This window comes from Homarus americanus, unplaced genomic scaffold (assembly GCF_018991925.1).
Source record: "Homarus americanus isolate GMGI-L3 unplaced genomic scaffold, GMGI_Hamer_2.0 scaffold55509, whole genome shotgun sequence".
NCBI classification, from domain to species: domain Eukaryota; kingdom Metazoa; phylum Arthropoda; class Malacostraca; order Decapoda; family Nephropidae; genus Homarus; species Homarus americanus.
In genome coordinates, this window is record NW_024737100.1 from 2,501 (window position 1) to 11,409 (window position 8,909).

The window sequence follows — 8,909 nt, forward strand, 5'->3', positions numbered from 1 at the left end:
GCGGGCCCAGGCGCACTCATCAATTTAGGTTCCACTGCAATGCATGCCAAGCACTCTTTTCGAGGTGATAGACGAAATTCCGGCGGGGCTTACTTAAAAGATATCCGACCCGGTTTCGTTTCCTCTTCGTGGGATGGAGTGCCTCTTAGAACATGTGCAGCATCAGCCATGAGCGGCCGACGGCCATTCGTGTCTCTGTGGACAGCAGGCAAAAGAGCGCCGCCTCCAGTTATTTGCGAGGGCGACAACTGTCGCTTTGTTGTGGTTGAATGTGGGTGCGCCAAGTCCATGGACTTGCTGGTGATAGGCTTGCTTGTTTTTAAGGGCACGCCTCGCGCCAAGCGAATTAAACCCAAAGCGGGCTTCGGTTGGGTTACCCTCGTGTCAGGAGGCAGGTCAGCAGGTACTGAACTGCGCAGCAACGCCGATGGATATGCTGTTCGACCCTGCGTGAAATGGCGGCGACAAGCTCATATAACTGCCGCCGCGCAGCCTCGTTCAACTTGTCGATGTATCTGGTATTCTTGCGATTCACATACCGACACGCATTTTGCTGCGGTCTTCATCGACCCACGAGCCGAGTGATCCCCCGTTAAGAGTTGTGTATTTGCCATTTGGTCTTTTTGCGACTAACCATCACAGGTCGAGTCTCAATGAAAGGGTTTGACAGACATAGCCCAAGTTTGTGGTTTGGGTTTGGCCGGACGGCTTGTTGTTGTTTTTTGACACTTGAATTTCACTCTTTTTGGGTCAAGAGGCTTATTCGCCGGTAGTAAAGAACGGACGGGCAGCCGTCCAAAGCCCCGTCCGTCCTCCTCCTCCGGTCTTCGCGCTCTCGCCCGAGTGTGGTCCACCTACAGCGTGGTGGTACCTATTTTTGGTGCGGGGGCCGGGATTGTCCTCTTTCGCTGCTGGAGTTGCCAGAGCAGAGCCCGAGACCGCCCAAATCAGGAGAGTAGTAGTAGTAGTTTTAAGAGCGCCCCGTTCTCTTTCTCTCTGTTAATGATCCTTCCGCAGGTTCACCTACGGAAACCTTGTTACGACTTTTACTTCCTCTAAATGATCAAGTTTGGACATCTTTCCGTCAGCTCGAGGCGACGACCCCAGAAAACCCTCGCGGGCAACGGGGCCGACAATCCAAGAGCGCCAGTCCGAAGGCCTCACTAAATCATTCAATCGGTAGTAGCGACGGGCGGTGTGTACAAAGGGCAGGGGCGTAGTCAGCGCAAGCTGATGACTTGCACTTACTGGGAATTCCTCGTTCATGAGGAAACAATTGCAAGCCCCAGCAATCCCTATCAAGAAGGCTTTGGGCAATTTTACCGCTCCTCTCGGAGGAAAACTCGTTGATCCCTTCAGTACTTGGCCTTGGCGTGCGACCCAGAACATCTAAAGACATCACAGACCTGTTATTGCTCAATCTCGATGCGGCTAGAATTGCGGCTTATCCTCTAAGAAGAAGTTGCGAACTGGACACCATTTTTTCTGGAGATCGTCGACTACTTAGTAGGCCAGAGTCTCGTTACGTTATCGGAATTAACCAGACAAATCGCTCCACCAACTAGAACGGCCATGCACCACCACCCACCGAATCGAGAAAGAGCTCTCAATCTGTCAATCCTTCCGGTGTCTGGGCCTGGTGAGGTTTCCCGTGTTGAGTCAAATTAAGCCGCAGGCTCCACTCCTGGTGGTGCCCTTCCGTCAATTCCTTTAAGTTTCAGCTTTGCAACCATACTTCCCCCGGAACCCAAAGACTTTGGTTTCCCGGAAGCTGCCCGCCGGGTCATGGGAATAACGCCGGCGGATCGCTAGTTGGCATCGTTTATGGTTAGAACTGGGGCGGTATCTGATCGCCTTCGAACCTCTAACTTTCGTTCTTGATTAATAGAAAACATCATGGCAAATGCTTTACTTGATAGTTCGTCTTGCAGCCCGGTCAAAATTTATTCACCTCTAAGCGTGCATGTCCCCGAATGCCCGCTGTTCCGGTTAGTCATTACCTCTGGTTCCGAAAACCAACAAAATAGAACCGGGTCTCAGCTTCATTATTCGCCATCACCATTCGGGCCATTCAATGCCTGCTCTGAGCACTCTAATTTTTTCAAAAGCCAACTCTCCGGCTCGGGACACTCGACAAAAGCATCGTGCGGCGAGCGGCGAAAACTGTTCGGGCCGTGACCAGTAAGCTGCAGGCGGTGCACGTCAGTCCGGAACTGAATCCAACTTCTGACTTTTAACCGCAGCAACTTTGTCTGCGCTGTTGGAGCTGGAATTACCCGCGGCTGCTGGCGCAGACTTGCCCTCCAATGGATACTCGTTAAAGAGTTTAAAGTGTACTCATTCGATTAGAGGCCTCGGATGAAGACTCATCGTTATTTTCGTCACTACCTCGGTGAGGTAATTCTTTGTGCCTGCTGCCTTCCTTAGATGTGGTAGCCGTTTCTCAGAAGCTCCCTCTCGGAATCGAATAGCCATTGTAGGCGCATAACCTACAATCGAAAGCTGATAAGGCAGACACTTGAAAGAAGCGGCGCCGGTGCGGAGACCGTGCGCTCAGCCCGAAGTTATTCAGATTCACCACAGGTGGGTTACGGACCGGGGCCCGACCAGTTTTGAACTAATAAAAGCGCTCTTCCCTTGCGGTCAGAGACCAATTGCATGTATTAGCTCTAGAATTGCCACAGTTATCCAAGTAAGTGAGTTTACAGATCCAATGAAACATAGCTGATTTAATGAGCCATTCGCGGTTTCGCCTTAAATCGGCTTGTACTTACACATGCATGGCTTAATCTTTGAGACAAGCATATGACTACTGGCAGGATCAACCAGGTAGCTGCTGCTGTTGGCGGCGCCTATCACGGCGGCCAAAATAGTGAGATTGAGAGAGAGGCAGAAGACATTGGGCGAGGGACCGCACGTTGGCCTTAGAGAAATAGCAAACCAGATGATCAGATCTAACTGCACCTTCTCTTGCTATCCTCGGCGCCGGCAGCGCCACCGTGTGTGCCAATCTCCTCCCTTATCCGCTCCTCTTTGCCCCAGCTCCAGCGGGGCAGCCGACATTGGGCGAGGGACCGCACGTTGGCGAATCTCCTCCCTTATCCGCTCCTCTTCTCTTTGCCCCAGCGAGGCAGAAGACATTGGGCGAGGGACCGCACGTTGGCCTTAGAGAAATAGCAAACCAGATGATCAGATCAAACTGCACCTTCTCTCGCTATCCTCGGCGCCGGCAGCGCCACCGTGTGTGCCAATCTCCTCCCTTATCCTCTCCTCTTCTCTTTGCCCCAGCGAGGCAGCCGACATTGGGCGAGGGACCGCACGTTGGCCTTAGAGAAATAGCAAACCAGATGATCAGATCAAACTGCACCTTCTCTTGCTATCCTCGGCGCCGGCAGCGCCACCGTGTGTGCCAATCTCCTCCCTTATCCGCTCCTCTCCTCTTTACCCAGCTCCAGCGAGGCAGCCGACATTGGGCGAGGGACCGCACGTTGGCCAATCTCCTCCCTTATCCGCTCCTCTTCTCTTCTCTTTGCCCCAGCGAGGCATAAGACATTGGCCCATCTCCTCCTCTCTCTCTTTCTCTTACTGTTTGTGTGGACGTGGGCTCATGAGCGCCATCGTCGCCCAATATTGGTTAGGTTGTGTATTTCACGGGTGGGAACCGCCATCGTTGTTAGGTAATGGGGTAACCCAACGTGTGCTTTGACGAGTTTTGGCTGCTAAACTCTCTTTTTAGTATACTCGGCTCCCAGACTGCACCCTGGTCGTGTTGAACCATGAGCGTTGTCTATGCACATTTAGGGTAGCTGTTTGCGCGTGGAATAGTGCAATGAATCTCGGTCAAGAGACGGTTGGGCACTGCATTGAAGGCCGGCACAGACGCGAAGACGGGGTGATCAGCCAACGCAAGTCCGCTAAGTTGGGCAGACAGCAAGGCGAAGGGGAGCCCCGTTCCCGACTGAAAGGCCGCAGCATATGCTGTGACGGAAACTAGTAGGGTGGCGATGTGTGCGCCGAGAGAGAGACGGAGTAAATAATGTCCAAACGGAAGATGGACCTGGCAAGTGTAATTGATAGAGCGCGAGCCTACTCGCCATAAGCCCGCTCCACTGCCATTCCTCTGATCCAATGAGACTAAATTCTCTCTCCTTCTGCTCCAGCCATTGCAGGGCAGGGAAGCGACGGCAACTTTGGTTGTTGTTTTTGAATGCCGCGCTTTTCTTCGCAGAGGCGCCGAAACGCTCCGCTGGGGGGCGGAAGATATTTCACACCGAATATGTGTGTGAAGGCACCCTCTCCCCTTAATAAAGTGAAATAATGCAATCCAGCATACAAGGTCGGACGATAGGACATTCACCGTACCGCATCTCGAGAGTGGATGTTGTTTGTTGGGTAAGGTTAAAACCGGACTGTTCGCAGACAGCCGAATAACCCGGTTCCGGACTAATTGGTGGATGCAACATCATGATGCTGCTGCTGCTGCTGTCGCGTAAACCGCAGTGGCGACGTGTGCGCCGAGAGAGAGTAATAATGTTCAATAGGGAGAGCGACCTGGCTAGTGTAATTGATAGATCGCGAGCCTACTCGCCATTAGCCCGCTCCACTGCCATTCCTCTGACCCAATGAGACTATTCTCTCTCTCGCTCTCCTTCTGCTCCAGCCATTGCAGGGCATGGAGAGGAAATCGACGGCAATTTTGGTTGTTGTTTTTGAATGCCGCGTTTTGCTTCGCAGAGGCGCCGAAGCGCTCCGCTGGGGGGCGGAAGATATTTCACACCGAATATGTGTATGAAGGCACCCTCTCCCCTTAATATAGTGAAATAGTGCAATCCAGCATACAAGAGCGGACGATAGGACAGTCACCGTACCGCACCTCGAGAGTGGAAGTTGTTTGATCGTTTGTTAGGCAAGGTTAAAACCTGACTGTTCGCGAACAGCGGAATAACCCGGTTCCGGACTTACAATAGACGCAACATCATGATGCTGCTGCTGTCGCGGAAACCGTGGTGGCGACGTGCGCGCCGAGAGAGTAATAATGTTCAAATTGGGAGACAGACCTGGCTAGTGAAATTCATAGATCGCGCTCACTGCCATTCCTCTGACCCCATGAGACTATTTTTCTCTCTCTCTCTTCTTCTGCTGCTGCTGCTGCTCCAGCCATTGCAGGGCAGGGAAGGGAAAGCGACGGCAACTTTGGTTGTTGTTTTGAATGCGCTTTGCTTCGCAGAGGCGCGGCGCCCGCTGGGGCGGAAGATATTCCACACCGAATAGGTGTGTGAAGGCACCCTCTCCCCTTAATATAGTGAAATAGTGCAATCCAGCATACAAGAGCGGACGATAGGACAGTCACCGTACGCACCTCGAGAGTGGAAGTTGTTTGATCGTTTGTTAGGCAGGTTAAAACCCGACTGTTCGCGAACAGCCGAATAACCCGGTTCCGGACTTACAATAGACGCAACATCATGATGCTGCTGCTGTCGGAAACCGTGGTGGCGACGTGTGCCGAGAGAGTAATAATGTTCAATTGGGAGACAGACCTGGCTAGTGAAATTCATAGATCGCGCTCCTGCCATTCCTCTGACCCCATGAGACTATTTTCTCTCTTCTTCTGCTGCTGCTGCTCCAGCCATTGCAGGGCAGGGAAGGGAAAGCGACGGCAACTTTGGTTGTTGTTTTGAACGCTGTTTCGCAGAGGCGCCGAAGCGCTCCGCGGGGGCGGAAGATATTCCACACCGAATAGGTGTGAAGGCACCCTCTCCCTTAATATAGTGAAATAGTGCAATCCAGCATACAAGAGCGGACGATAGGACAGTCACCGTACCGCACCTCGAGAGTGGAAGTTGTTTGATCGTTTGTTAGGCAAGGTTAAAACCCGACTGTTCGCGAACAGCCGAATAACCCGGTTCCGGACTTACAATAGACGCAACATCATGATGCTGCTGCTGTCGCGAAACCGTGGTGGCGACGTGTGCGCCGAGAGAGTAATAATGTTCAATTGGGAGACAGACCTGGCTAGTGAAATTCATAGATCGCGCTCCACTGCCATTCCTCTGACCCCATGAGACTATTTTCTCTCTCTCTCCTTCTGCTGCTGCTCCAGCCATTGCAGGGCAGGGAGAGGAAATCGACGGCAATTTTGGTTGTTGTTTTGAATGCCGCGCTTTGCTTCGCAGAGGCGCCGAAGCGCTCCGCTGGGGGGCGGAAGATATTTCACACCGAATATGTGTGCGAAGGCACCCTCTCCCCTTAATATAGTGAAATAGTGCAATCGAACATATAAGGGCGGACGTTTTCATCACCGTCTCCCACTCGGTGTGTGCAGATTCTCGGATCATTTTGTAAAGTATGCTCGACCCCCGATTGACTTTGACGGTCTCCCATTCGGGTGTGCAAGTTTCTGTAGTATGCTATTAAATCGACCCTCGATTGTCTTTGACTGTCTCCCATTCGGGTGTGCAAGTTTCTGTAGTATGCTATCAAATCGACCCCCGATTGACTTTGACGGTCTCCCATTCGGGTGTGCAAGTTTCTGTAGTATGCTATTAAATCGACCCCCGATTGACTTTGAAGGTCTCCCATTCGGGTGTGCAAGTTTCTGTAGTATGCTATTAAATCGACCCCCGATTGACTTTCACTGTCTCCCATTCGGGTGTGCAAGTTTCTGTAGTATGCTATTAAATCGACCCCCGATTGACTTTCACTGTCTCCCATTCGGGTGTGCAAGTTTCTGTAGTATGCTATCAAATCGACCCCCGATTGACTTTGACGGTCTCCCATTCGGGTGTGCAAGTTTCTGTAGTATGCTATCAAATCGACCCCCGATTGACTTTGACGGTCTCCCATTCGGGTGTGCAAGTTTCTGTAGTATGCTATTAAATCGACCCCCGATTGACTTTGACTGTCTCCCATTCGGGTGTGCAAGTTCTCTGTAGTATGCTATCAAATCGACCCCCGATTGACTTTGACGGTCTCCCATTCGGGTGTGCAAGTTCTCTGTAGTATGCTATCAAATCGACCCCCGATTCACTTTGACGGTCTCCCATGCGGGTGTGGAACTTCTCTGGTATGTTGTATAATATGACCGAGGTGGCCCTACCCCTTACTATAGTGAAATAGTGCCATCCCGTGTACAAGGGCGGACGCTTTCATCACCGTCTCCCACTCGGTGTGTGCACATTCTCGGATCATTTTGTATAGTATGCTATTAAATCGACCCTCGATTGACTCTGACGGTCTCCCATTCGGGTGTGCAAGTTTCTGTAGTATGCTATTAAATCGACCCCCGATTGACTTTGACTGGCTCCCATTCGGGTGTGCAAGTTTCTGTAGTATGCTATCAAATCGACCCCCGATTGACTTTGACGGTCTCCCATTCGGGTGTGCAAGTTTCTGTGGTATGCTATCAAATCGATCCCCGATTGACTTTGACGGTCTCCCATTCGGGTGTGCAAGTTTCTGTAGTATGCTATCAAATCGACCCCCGATTGACTTTGACGGTGTCCCATTCGGGTGTGCAAGTTTCTGTAGTATGCTATTAAATCGACCCCCGATTGACTTTGACGGTCTCCCATTCGGGTGTGCAAGTTTCTGTGGTATGCTATCAAATCGATCCCCGATTGACTTTGACTGTCTCCCATTCGGGTGTGTAAGTTTCTGTAGTATGCTATTAAATCGACCCCCGATTGACTTTCACTGTCTCCCATTCGGGTGTGCAAGTTTCTGTAGTATGCTATCAAATCGACCCCCGATTGACTTTGACGGTCTCCCATTCGGGTGTGCAAGTTTCTGTAGTATGCTATTAAATCGACCCCCGATTGACTTTGACGGTCTCCCATTCGGGTGTGCAAGTTTCTGTGGTATGCTATTAAATCGACCCCGATTGGCTGACGGTCTCCATTAGGGTGCAAGTTTCTGTAGTATGCTATTAAATCGACCCCGTTGACTTTGACGGTCTCCATTGAGATTGTGCAAGTTTCTGTAGTATGCTATTAAATCGACCCCCGATTGACTTTGACTGTCTCCCATTCGGGTGTGCAAGTTTCTGTAGTATGCTATCAAATCGACCCCCGATTGACTTTGAAGGTCTCCGATTCGGGTGTGCAAGTTTCTGTAGTATGCTACTAAATCGACCCCGATTGACTTTGACGGTCTCCCATTCGGGTGTGCAAGTTTCTGTAGTATGCTATTAAATCGACCCCCGATTGACGTTGACGGTCTCCCATTCGGGTGTGCAAGTTTCTGTAGTATGCTATCAAATCAAACCCCGATTGACTTTGGCCCGGTCCTCCCATTGGTGTGCAAGTTTCTGTAGTACGCTATTAAATCGACCCCGATTGACGACGGTCTCCCGACATTCCGGGTGTGCAAGTTTCTGTAGTATGCTATTAATCGACCCCGATTGACTTTGACTTTGTCTCCCATTCGGGTGTGCAAGTTTCTGTAGTATGCTATCAATCGACCCCCGATTGACACTGACGGTCTCCCATTGGTGCTGAAGTTTCTGTAGTATGCTATTAAATCGACCCCCGATTGACTTTGACGGTCTCCCGTCCAGATTGTGCAAGTTTCTGTAGTATCTTCAATAAATCGACCCCGGTCGGCTTTCACTGTCTCCCCATTCGGGTGTGCAAGTTTCTGTAGTATGCTATTAAATCGACCCCCGATTGACTTTCACTGTCTCCCATTCGGGTGTGCAAGTTTCTGTAGTATGCTATCAAATCGACCCCCGATTGACTTTGACGGTCTCCCATTCGGGTGTGCAAGTTTCTGTGGTATGCTATTAAATCGACCCCCGATTGACTTTGACGGTCTCCCATTCGGGTGTGCAAGTTTCTGTGGTATGCTATCAAATCGATCCCCGATTGACTTTGACGGTCTCCCATTCGGGTGTGCAAGTTTCTGTAGTATGC

At 51.0% G+C, this 8,909-nt stretch overlaps 1 pseudogene; it reads right to left on the minus strand.

Annotated features, from left to right (window-relative positions):
• Positions 1–441: 441 nt before the first annotated feature.
• Positions 442–601, minus strand: LOC121873389 (annotated as a pseudogene).
• Between the last annotated feature and the right edge of the window lie 8,308 nt (positions 602–8,909).